Genomic DNA, 13,398 nt, shown 5'->3' with positions numbered 1-13,398 from the left:
CTTCCGATTCCGGTATACGATATTGCAATAGTATCGGAATTAAGTATCGGAATTCCGATACCGCGAATATCGGCCGATACCCGATATTTCAGTATCGGAATGCTCAACACTAGCCAAGACACTTCATCCTGATCATCGCACAATGTTGATTGTAGTCATGCCTTGACCTAAACACTCCACAATTTGTTGCTTCTCAGCAGCCGACACATCCTTTTTCTTTCCCATTTTGGCAGAAAATGTAGGCTGCTTAATAATGTGAGACAGCCTTCTTAAGTAGTCTTGCCTTTCATTGGACACACCTGCCAAACTAATTAGCACAGGTGTCTGCAATTGCTTACAGTGATATAAAGAGCCCTGACACACATTACCATCAATGAGTTTAACTGACAAACAAACAAATTCTTCCCTTATCACTCCTAAACACTTTTTGCATAATAATTTGGAACACAGTGTACATGTGCTTTTCCACAAAACACCAGTGGTTCACGTAGTGAATCTTACAGTTCTAACTTGCCAACCGTGGTCTGTATGGAGTTGTTCAATAAAGGGCCCAAAATTAAGATAACATAGATGGGAGAGGTCTCTATGAATAGGAATTCCTAAGTATTTGATACCCTGTGAGGGCCAGGCAAAGGGAAAGTTGGACTGGATGGAATCCTATATGGATTTGGGGAGGGAGACATCGAGGGCCTCAGACTTCGCTGCATTGATTTTAAAATTTGACCATGTAGCAAAGTGATCTATTTCAGCCATAACAGCATCGATGGATATATGTGATTGAGTGATATATACTAGGACATCATCAGCAAATAGAGAGCACTTGTACTCGGTGCCTCCCACCTCAATCCACCTAATATTGGGGTTATGGCGAATTGATGAGAGCAGGTGCTCCGTCACTAGGATGTATAAGAGAGGGGACAGAGGACATCCCTGCCTTGTCCCATTGGTGATTGTGAAAGGTGATGAAAATGTTCTGATGCACCCCCTGGGCCTTGGGACACCCGGAGCCGGACCCTTTTTGGTGGATGCTGGTGGTTGTAGTCTTCGTGGCGGCGACCCGGTTCCGTGGCTCAGGGTGGTCAAACCAGTGGCGGAACTATTTATGTGGTTTTGATGTTTAAATGTCCGACTACGCCACCCGTGGATTGCGGTCAGAGTGAACCGCCGCTGCAGGGTAGACCGCTGAGGCTGGTGTTGTGGGTGCAGCAGAGCGTAGCATAACTCCCCACGGGAGGAGTATAGCCTCAGGGCAGTGTATGCAGAGGATGGGGGTGATGGTGCAGGGCAGCAGTAGTAACGACACGGAGTCAGAGATGCAGTCCAGGGCCTTTACTCACAGTTCTTATTATCCAGACCACGTCTGCAGGTAACGGCTGCCCACGTCGTACTGTGCTCACCAGGTGAGGGGCTCAGACAACTCCCAGATAACTTTGGAGCGCTTCACAGGACCCCCTTTGTGTGTCCTTTGTCTGGCCTTTCTTACCAACCCTTCTGTCCGGCTGCCTCGGGCCTCCTCTTGGTAAACTTGGCGCCAGTTTCCCTGACCCTATGTGGTGCCTTCCTAGCGGGTGTAGCGAGGGGCTGCGCCACATAAAATGTCACAGCCTCCGGTTTCTAGCTGAGGGTCGTTTCCTGCCTCCACTAGTTTCGGGGACCGGTCTCCCCCTTTGGCCTGACCCCTCCACGCAGGTGGATTCGGGCGTGCGGTGGCGACTCGCCCGTCCGCACCCCTGGGATCCCTTCATTCCTCGTTCCTGGAGCCTTCTCCGCTCCTCTTCCTTCCTTCTCCCTCTTCCAGGCCTGGGCCTCTGTTACTAGGCCCGCCTCCGGAGCAGAGCTCATGCAGAGCCCCTGCTCCCTGCCACTTCTGCTCAGACTTCTCTGCACTGAACTAAGATGGTGCCCACCTTTTATACTCCCTTCTCAATGCACCCAGGAACTGCTTCCTCCCTGCTCCTGCACTACAGGGTTCCGCTTCCTCAGTGTTCCCTCCCCCCACTCCAGCCAGGGACAGGGACTGTCGTGCCTATCTCAGAGGCATATTGGTCGCCCTGCCCCACGGCAATGTGGTGTAATGCATGCAGGTGTCGGGTCCTGATCCACACTCCATCCTTACCTGAGAGTGAGATATCACACCTCTGGGTGAGGTGCAATACCTCTGTAGCAACCGAGCCCTCAGGGTGCTACAGTTCCATTTATCTTCAGCCTAGGTGACGTATTGTGATACAGGGCCATGATTTTGGCCATAAAAGAGTCCCCTAGACCCCTACCCCAAGCTTTTTAAGAGAATCATATATGGCGTGCCAGGAGACTCTATGGAATGCTTTCTCAGCATCCAACGAGAGTATCTAATTACAAATTTTTAACTGCATCTAGCCCAGGAAATACTTTGTGCCTAGTAGCAGTGTCTGCTAGTCAGCGGATTATCCCGGCTGTTAAGCAAGCTACACCACCTGTAGTTTGGACACTTAATTTTTTCAAAGGAAATGCTTCGGGACCATGGGATACTCAGTAAAGAGCATCAGGAGGCACCCCAAGGCATAGGGGCTGGGACTGGCAGTAGGATGCCTTGCGGTGGACAGCCGAGCTCGATCCTTATAAAAGCTTTTTAACTGAAGCAGCTTTAGTGGACGCTACTGGAGCTGGAATTACGCGGCTGCTGGCATGAGACTTGCCCTCCAATAGATCCTTGTAAATGGATTTAAAGTGTATTCATTCAAATTAGAGAGACAATTTAAATTAAAAAGCTTAGAGCTGCCTCCACCACAGGGGGGCTCGCTCGACCCACCAGCGGACAGGCACCAGTATTGGGAGAGGGGGGCTGGCCGTCAGGGTTCACCGCGGCTCTGGCACAAACCCAGCGACACGGAGGTGGCACGGGCAGGAGCGGACTGAACGTGTCGGCTTCTCACTTTTTGGGTTTTAGAAGGGCATGACATGCCTATATCTGTGTCTCCCCCTCCTTTTACTCCTCCACCTCTTTTCTTTTCGCATGACTATATGTACTTGTCACTTTTCCATGTGTTAGTTGTGTCTTCTGAGCAGTTTGTCAGCTTTTGGACACCTTTGAAGGTGTTTTCTATGAGTTTCTATGTATTTTTGTTTGCCTGCCATTGGTTTTAACGGTGTTCGAAGGTGTTCGACGAACAGTTCGACGAACAGTTCGGCGAACATACGGGTGTTCGACGAACCGAACTGAACTCGAACACTACGGGGGTGGCTCAACACTACTGCCTTGTATGGAACAAGAGTCAGCTAAGTGTAAAACTGCCGATTACAACCATTTAGACTCTGCTACATCTAGCCAAACTGTGGATTTTCGGTTATAGCCTGTAACCTGCTACTCCCCTTGTTGTCCCCATATTTCCCCTGTTACTCCCTGCTTGGAGATTGACCCTGTTACAATAAATCCCCCCCTGTTTATTAACCCTGTACTGGCTGCTCTGTGTTTCTGTGTCACTGCATCTAAAGTACCTGTGTTACATTTGGCGTAGTCGGCAGAATGCAGTCTTTAGACACAGACACTGCAGATCAGTCCATCCTGGGAGGTCCTAGATCTAGCTTGCCGCTGGGGGCCATGCTCAGCAATCTCCCAAAGTTCACCGGGGACGATATGATGCTGTGGGACTGGGTTGAGAGAGTTAGGAGTATGTTACGTATGCATCCGATGACTCCAGCTATGCAAGCCGAAATAGCCTTACTGGCCCTGGACGGCGAGGCCCGGCTCTCCATGATGTACCACCCTCCTCATGACCGGGATACTGTAGAAAAAGTGGTGCAGATATTGGAGGAGATGCATGGGGATCGCACCAATGTGGGAGAGCTGAGGATACGGCTGTTTCACCAAGTGCAGCAGGAGGGGGAGACTGTGACGCAGTATGTTAATGCATCACAGAGGGTGCATGCCTAAAACACTAGAAAAGACGACATGGGGAATTTGGGAATGGGTCCCCCTGATGCAATCTTCAGGGACCAATTTGTGGCAGGAATCAGGGATGTGCAGCTGAAGCAGGCCTTGCGGGAGCGACTGCGTGCTAACCCACGTACGACTTTTCTAGAAGTGGAGGCGGAGGCACGTGTGAGAGAGCAGGAGATGAGGCTGACGGCTCTGGCAGGGATGGTCCGGAGTAACGAGGTACCCATCCCGCCTGCAGCTGGACCGGAATGGGCTCGAGAGATGCGAAAGGAGATACAGGAGATGCGGGGTGAATGGTCCAGTATCAAGAAGACCCGTGCACCGACACCAGAGATACCCGGATCAATTGCACCAGTTAGGGAAAGAATTGAATTCAGGCCCCGCCCTGCAGGAGAGTTCCGTAGAGGAGTGGGGCAGCCCTACGCAGACAGAGACACGACCTGCTGGAAGTGTGGAGGTGCAGAACATTACGCCAGGGGCTGTGCAAGCTGAGGGCAGCCCATGTCGCCGCAGCCGTTAAACTAATAGGCTCCATGTTTGGGGGACACAGCCCGGAGCCTAAAGAAGGGGAAAGAAAAAGAGGAAGTCCCAAGAACCTAGTTTCCACCAGCCCAACTGTCTGGGCCAAAATAAGCGGTCGGGCTGTTCACTGCCTGATTGACACGGGATCCCAGGTGACTACGATGACAGAGGCCTACTTTCAACAGCGATTTCCAGAGATAGCGCGGCCTGAGTGGGGACCAGTAATTAGACTCACGGCAGCTAATCAATTACCCATCACGGTCGCTGGGGTGGTATGGATGAAGATCTGAGTGTGTGGAAAAGATGTGGGAAAAAAAGGGGTCGTTTTGGTCGCAGGGGGAACCGGAAGTGGACCCCCGGTGACCCTCGGAATGAATGTGCTGAAAGAGATCGGGCAAATTCTGATTAGTGAGCCGAAGGAGATTCCTCTAGACCAGTGGGACCCACGAGCCCCCTAGAGGAGGGTTTTTCAACAATTAAACTGAGCCGCCCAGGCTCAGGAGACATCGAGTGAAGGGAAGGTCCTGGGGAAAATAATAGTACCAGCAGCTACGGCGCTCACCTTACCGCCAGGACAAACTGTACTCACGTTACCAGCATGGGCCTGCACACCTCTTGAGGGGGTCGAAGTTCGGATAGAACCAACATCGATGGACAAAGTACCCCCCGGACTCTTTGTTTTCTCGGACACTGGCCAGGCCACCGTCCAAGGTAGCAATGTTATAATGCGGTGCGTTAATCTGGGTGAAGGTGATCTCACACTCCCTCCCAGGGCGGAAATAGTCCAGATTCTGGGGATGCCAGAGAAGTTGGTGCGACCTGATGTGGTACAGCTGTCCGCTGTACGAGGAGACCCCTGAACTCTGGCAGTCACCGTGCCGCCGGAATCCCACCGTGCTAGTGCGAAGGGGGGATAAAGAATCCTAGAACAAATGCGGGCTGAATTGATGGGACTTTCACCTCGACAGGTGCAGCAGGTTGAGGAGGTACTGGAGCGGTACCAGGAAGTCTTTGCTCGCCATGAGGATGATTTTGGTTGCACCGAAGCCATTACCCACGCTGCCCCAGTGCGGGAGAGATACCGGCAGATACCTCCCCAGATGTATAAAGAGGTTAAGGAGATGCTACCCCATATGTTACAAAATGGTGTGATACGGGAGAGTCAGAGTCCGTGGGTAGCCCCAATTGCCCTGGTCCGGAAGAAAGATGGGACCCTGCGGTTCTGTGTGGACTATAGACGACTGAATGCCTGTACAGTACGAGATTCTTACCCACTACCCCGAATCGAAGAGTCCCTGTCGGCATTAGGCAAGGCAAGATACTTCTCCTCCTTGGATCTGGCCAGCGGCGGGTATTGGCAAGTGCCCGTGGCCAAACATGACCGCGCGAAGATGGTATTCATATTACCCATGGGACTGTTCGAGTTCAATCGGATGCCCTACGGCCTGACTAACGCCCCCGGGACGTTCCAGCGTCTGATGGAGAGGTGTCTGGGCGATTTGAACTTTGAGGTGACACTGATTTATCTTGCCGACATAATTGTCTATGCTGCCACCTTCGAGGAGCACCTCCAGTCACTGGAGCAAGTACTGAGTCGCCTACAGAATCATGGCCTAAAGGTGAAGCCCCAGAAGTGCCACCTGTTCCGCAAACAGATTGAATATCTCAGTCATACTGTGTCTGGTGAAGGAGTCAGGTCCACCCGGGAAAAGGTGGCTGCCTTACAGGAGTGGCCTACCCCGAAGACAGTGAAGGACGTTCGGGCGTTCCTGGGACTTGCCGGGTACTACCGAAGATTAGCGAAGAATTTCACCCGCATGGCCAACCCATTGCTGGAGCTACTTAAGGGAGTGCCGGCGGGCTCCAAGAATCGGGCGATTCGGTGGCGAAGCAGCCAGGAAGAGGCCTTCCGTGCCCTAGGCTGGTGATACACCAGCCTAGGGCACCAATAGAAGACACTTGTCGAAGATGTCGGAGCTGTGAGCTGGTTAAGCCCCCGGAGCAGCGGGACCCCATACAAACCATTGTGACTTCTTCCCCCTTGGAGGTGCTGATGATCGACTATTTGACTGTTGGACCAGCGCATCTCGGGTATGAACATTGCCTGGTAATGACAGACCCCTTCACAAAGTTTGCGGTGGTGACCCCGACCAGAGACCAGAACGCCGAATCAGCTGCGCGGGCCAACTGCCGAGACTTCATTTGGGTGTATGGCTGCCCAAAGAGGATCCATTCCGATCAAGGCGCCTGCTTCCAGGGCTGGGTGATGGAAGAGCTGCACCGGTTGTATAGGATTGAGATGTCACGGACTACTCCTTACCACCCTCAACGAAATGGGGCCTGTGAACTCTTTAATAGGACACTGATCCAAATTCTCCGCACGTTGGAGGAAGATGGAAGGCACGATGGCCTGAGTTTGTGGCCAAGCTGGTGTGGGTCTACAATAACCGAGTGAATAGTATGACGGGGTTCACTCCTTATACCTTACTGTTTGGGCGGAAGGGGTGAGAGATTACTGAGTTAGAGCTGGACCCTGAGGAGGACTTCCCACGGACGGGGATGTCTTCCTGGGTCCGGGAACACCAGCATCGACTGCAGACCCTCTGACGGTTGGTACAGCAAAATTTTGGGAGCTCAAACAACATGAGACATTGCCTCTTCGAGGGACAGCTCTGAGGCCCGGGGAGCAGGTGTTGGTTCGAGACAGGCAGCCCCAGGGCAAATTGAGTAGGCGGTGGGAACGGACCCCGCACCGAGTGAAGCGCAGGGTTGGCGATGAAGGACCTGTGTATGAAGTTCAACCCGAGGGGGCTGAAGAAGCCACTACCAGAATGGTTCATCGTAGTATGCTGCAGCCCTGTCTGTCTAAAGATGATGAGAATGAAGAAGGATCACCTGCTTCTAGAGTGGGTCCTGTCACAGTTGCCCCAAGCCACGATGTGGATGAAGAAGAATTGTTGATTCTACCTCCGAGCCCCAGCACTCGATTACCTGCAGTCCCCAGTGCAGGCGGCGAGGGAACACCATCGGTTGAAGCCACCAGGCAGGCGGAGATTGGGAATTCGAGTGATCCTGCACCCCTCATCGGTCAAACTGAGTTACGCCGGTCAGAACGGACAACAGCAGGAGTGCCTCCTCACCATTACGAACAAGATCAATTTATATGGCCACGTATCATCCAGGAAATCCAAGAATGTGAACGTTTGGTGAAGGAACTCTCACCCGTGAAATGGCGAGTTAAAGGAGAGCGGGAGTGCAAGGGAGAAGACCGGGGTGTAAGTACTTTCAGAACAAGGGATCCGGAACTGCTGGGGCCTTGCCTATGGTTGCAGGGGGAAGACAGACTGCTAGCACAGGAGTCAGGTGACCAGGAAGCTGGGGGTGTGTCCAGAGCCAGAGCTCAGGGGTCAGGTGACCAGGGAGCTGGAGGCGTGTCTAGGAAGAGGGAGAAAAAGGAGGTTTGCGCGAACATAAGATCTAAACTGCATTATTACTAAATATAATGTACTTACAAAAAATGAAGATTCTTAGCGCATAAAGTGGCCAATTCAGGCATGCCCATCAACCACGGCAAGGTGACCTCCGCATGATGGGTAACTATCCTCCTAAACATACCTCTCTTGGACTATAAGCCTACAATTTTAAGTGGGCAGGTAGAAACCAACACTAATTAAAAGCACCGTTGGGCTGATGGGTGGAGTGCAGAGTCAGAAAAGGAGGCAGTCACAACCTCTGAGAAGCTTATACTTTGATCAACATGCCATAATTATGACAGAAAATAAGAAAAAAGTTCCAGGCAGGTAATAGACTTAGCCAAGGGTAAAATTAAACACCTTACTTTTTAATTTGTCCACTTAAAGAGAAATTATCAGTAGGATCAACACTCCTAAGCCGTCAATATGGGCATGTAGGTCATAGGCAGCGGATATCTGTGATCCAATGTCCTATCCCAGAGAAATCCATATTTTTCATATGTAAATCAGCTGTTTCAGGCTATGGGACACTGATTTGCATGAGAATCTTCCTCCAGAGATTATTTTAAATGAAAGGAGGTGTTACCAGTGTGAGACATGTAACTAACACAGAACAGTAGAACTGAACTTTGTCTTCTTGCAAACACATTTGCCGCAGCTCTCACAGCTCTGCTGTATTGCAACACTAGCTGTGTATGAGATGGAAGCTGAAGAATCATTATTATGCTGTTTTGGTCAAAGTCTTTTGAACCTACATTATGTAAGAATTATCAAACATTTAAACAGAAGCATTTGTGAATTCATGCTGTCAATAGGGTTCTTCTTTTAGGCACGTTGATCTGAAAGGTGGTGTGCCCGGCCTTTACCAACATAATCTAATTATTGAACATTGGGAACCATATATTTAACCTTAACTTGCAAGCTATATTGGAATTGGCCATAGGTTGGGGAGGGTCATGCTTGCCTTCTGGAAGGCAAGATGGCCGGTTGGGGTTACCGTTCAGCTAATGGATGGAGAGAGCTCGAGGGTTAACGGGCCTGAGCATTTTCGGTTAAGCTGCGTTTTGAGAGTTTTTTTCATGGATATACTTATAGTTGGTTAATGAATTTCAAGTTTTACATTATTTGATATATATCTTAATATTTAATAAAGGCCGTGGCCAATATTTATTCACCAATCAGCGTATCAATTTTTTATTTATAATCATGGTTAATTGAGTGTCATTTGGTATTGTGTTCTGTAATGCCATTATGGAAACTGCTACTATGATATGCATTTTACTTGATGATCTTAATTCGCTTTTTATTACAATGCATAAAGTAGAAATAAAAGAGGTTTATGTATTACCCATGAGACATTTATTTAGTCTCACTCTCCACCTCCTTGAGGACATCTGTTTTTCACATATGCATTCTATCCGTGCCCCTTTGTGGATCATGTGAGCGAAATAAAATTATGGAGATGTACATTTTGATTTGAGCCACAGATCAAAATTACCAATACAAGTCTATGGGTCCATTAAAATCATGTACAGCAAGCGGATGGCATCAGTCTACAATCACTGTGCAGTTCGTGATTAACATTGCAATGGGTAGGAAAAGATTTTAAATTTATTTTTTATATGTGAAAATCACTGATGGTAAAAACAGAAACACTGACCAAATGCCCGCCGCCATCACATGCAGGTGTCAGGTCTGTGTGAGAGCTGACAACCGGCAGCACCGCCCACGAATGGTGCTAGCACCGATCTCGGGCATTTAACCCCTCTGATGCCACTGTCAGTAGTGACAGTGACATCGCAGGGCATTGCAGAGGGAGTGGGCTCTCTCTGTGATCCCATCAACACAACGCAATGTGATCGCGTTGTGTTGATGGACTCCATGGTGACCCCCGGTCCCAAGATGGCCACGGGGTCCTTCAGGAAGGTGGCCTGTCAGCGCCTGTTTAGAGAGCAGAAGCTGAGACGCCTCCTTTCTGCCTGTCAGACGCTGCTCTGATGCTCTGCAGTGCAGATGCATTGCAGAGCATCAGGTCAGCGATCTGAAAGTTTAAAAATGATGTCCCACCCTGGGACAATGTAAAAAAGTAATAAAACATTTAATAAAAATTATAAAAATGTTTAAAAAAAAATCACAAAATAAAGGAAGAAAATATATATTAATTTAATAAATATATTTATCTGTGTAAAAAAAAACAAAAACAATAAAAGTACACATATTTGGTATTGCCGCATCCGTAACTACCCAACCTATAAAACTGTCCAACTAGTTAATCCCTTCAGTGAACACCGTAAAAAAAAAGAAGTAAAAAAAAGGCAAAAAACTATGTTTTAACATCATACCGCCAAACAAAAAATGGAATAAAACGTGATCTAAAAGACGCCTGTAAGTAAGTATGGTACCACTGAAAATGTCATCTTGTCCTGCAAAACACAAGAAGCCATACAGCTCAGTCAGCAGAAGAATAAAAAAGTTACAGCTCTCAGAATAAAGCGATGCCAAAATATATATTTTTTTCTATAAAATAGTTTTTATTGTGTAAAAGCGCCAAAACATAAAAAAGATATAAATGTGGTATTGCTATAATCTCACTGACCCAAAGAATAAATCTGCCTTATCAATTTTTTTACCACACACGGAACGGCATAAAAAAATTCCCAAAAAACAATTCCTGAATTGCTGGATTTTGTTCATTCTGCCTCCAAAAAAACGGAATAGAAAGCGATCAAAATATTTCACGTGCCCGAAAATGGTACCAATAAATACGTCAAGCCGCCCCGCAAAAAACAAGCCCTTACATGACTTTTTCGGCCAAAATATAGAAAAATTATAGCTCTCAAAATATGGCGATGCAAAAACTTGTTTTTACAATTACAATAAAAAGCGTCTTTTAGTGTATGACAGCAGCCAGTCATAAAAACCCGATATAAATCTGGTATAGCTGTAATCGCACTGACCCGAAGAATAAAGTCGCCTAATCACTTATACCACACGAGGAAAGGCATAAAAAATATATAAAACCAATTCTTCACATCGTGTACATTGGTTCTTTGTGTCTCAGAAAGATTGCATTAAGGCTCGGCTCACATTTATCTGGCGCTCTGTGCTGAGCGCTTGCACCGGGGTTTCCGTGTAAATCTCTGAAATATGTTATTCAGACGGGACCCCCGGTGGAAGATTCCCTGTAATGAGGCAGTTGGAGGCACTGTGGACGCTGTCCGGCCTATGATCCCACGGTGTCCACTTTTTATTAGACGTGCATAAAAGTGCCGTCGGCCACAGTTCTGTGCACTTCTGAAAAGAAGGACGACGCTGGACAGAGGCCAGATGGAGTCCAGACTAACTCTGCTGCCTCATTTTAGTGAATGGATCTCTTGGGGATTTCATCTAAATCACATCACTCGGAGATTTAGAAGGAAACCCCGATATAAGTGCTCAGCGTAGAGGGCAGGAAAAACGTGATCCAAAATGTTATGTAAAATGTTACCAATAAAAGCTTCAACTCCATTCACAAAAAAACCCCCACTCAGGTCCGTCATCTGTTAACAATAATATAGGGGCTTCCACCTTACTGGTAGTACAAAGGCTCTGGAAAAACTAAATGGCTCCTCGCCCTCCAAAAGAAATCCAGCGAATTCTGCGCTCCCAAATCCAAACGTCTCCCTCCATTCTGTGGTCCAGTGTGTGTCTAAACAGCAGTTAATGTCCACATGTTTGGCATTCCTGTGGCAATGACAGCCTGCCTCATTTATGGGTGCACATCTCCAGAACAACGAGCTGGGCATAATGTACTGGTCACTACAACGTACTGGTCACTACAACGGCAGTTTGCAATCTTCACTTAGCACTGCTGCTTGATTCTGGAAAACTCGTCACTACACCTGTAGATAAATTCACAAAGGGGTATAATTTCCAAAATGGGGTCACTTGAGGGGGATTCTGCTCTTCTAGCACAAAGGGGCTCTGTATATGGAGTCAACTAACCATTCTAGGAAAATCTGCGCTCCAGGAGGCAAAAAGCACTCCATCCCTCCCGAGTCTCGCCATATGGCTAAGCAGTACTGTACAGCCACATATGGGGTATTTCTACATTCAGTAGAAATTGTGGGACAAATATTGGTGCCATTTTTACCCATTTTCCAGTGTGAAAATGTAAAATCTGGGGCTAAAACAAATTTTTTGTTGTAAAAAAAATTTCTTCACTGCCCAATGGTATAAAATTATGTGACACACCTGTGGTGTCAATATGATCACTGCACCCCTAGATGAATTCATTGAGAGGTGTAGTTTATAAAATGAGGGCACTTATGGGGGGGTCAGCTGATCTGGCACCTCAGGGGCTCTACCATGCAACATGGCACCCTCAAACCAGTCCAACAAAATCTGAACTCCAATATGGTGCTTCTATCCTTCTGAGCTTTTCACTATACCTCAAAAGTAGTTTTTGACCTCATATGGGGTATCTGCATACTCAAGAGAAATTGCACAATAAATTTTGTTGGTCCATTTTCTCCTGTTACCCTTGTGAAAATGCAAAATTTTGTGCTAAAAAACATTCTTGCTGGAAAAATTTTTTTTTTTATTTTCACAGCTCAATGTTGTAAACTTCTGTGAAGCACTTGGGGGTTCAAAGTGCTCACTACACATCTAGATAAGTTCCCTGAGGTGTCTTGTTTCCAAAATGGTGTCATTTGTGGGAGGTTTCCACTGTTTAGGCACATCAGGGGCTCTCCAACTGCGACATAGCGTCCGCTAATTATTCCAGCAAATTTTACATTCAAAAAGTCAAATGGCGCTCCTTTAGTTCCAAGCCCTTCTGTGCACCCAAAGAGTAGTCTTCCTCCACATATGGGGTATCTGCGTACTCAGGAGAAATTGCACAACAAATTGTATGGTGCAATTTTTCCTGTTATCCTAGTGAAAGTGCAAAATTTGGGGCTGAAAAACACATTTTTGTGGAACAATTTGATTTCTTTATTTTCACAGCTCAACGTTATAAACTTCTGTGAAGCACCTGTGGGTTCAAAGTGCTCACCACTCATTTAGATAAGTTCCCTGAGGGGTCTAGTTTCCAAAATGGTGTCACTTGTGGGGGGTTTACACTATTTAGGCACATCAGCGGCCCTCCAAACACGACATGGCGTCCGTTAATTATGCCAGCAAATTTTACATTCAAAAAGACAAATGGCGCTCATTCCCTTCCGAACCCTGCCGTACGCCCAAACAATAGTTTTCCCCCATATATTGGGTATTGGTGTGCTCAAGAGAACCTGCACAAAAACTTTTGGTGCCCATTTTCTCCTGTTACTCTTGTGAAAGTAAAAAAAAAATGGGTCTAAAGTAGCATTTTTGTAAAAAAAAGTTCAATGTTTATTTTTTCCTTCCACATTCCAAAAATTTGGGTGAAGCACCTGAAGGGTTAATAAACTTCTTGAATGTGGTTTTGAGAACCTTGAGGGTTTTTTGAATGGTGTCACTTTTGGGTAT

This window comes from Phyllobates terribilis, unplaced genomic scaffold (assembly GCF_046119375.1).
Source record: "Phyllobates terribilis strain yellow unplaced genomic scaffold, ASM4611937v1 Scaffold_4__5_contigs__length_816908805, whole genome shotgun sequence".
Classification (NCBI taxonomy): Eukaryota; Metazoa; Chordata; class Amphibia; order Anura; family Dendrobatidae; genus Phyllobates; species Phyllobates terribilis.
Note: the sequence above shows the minus strand (reverse complement) of the source record.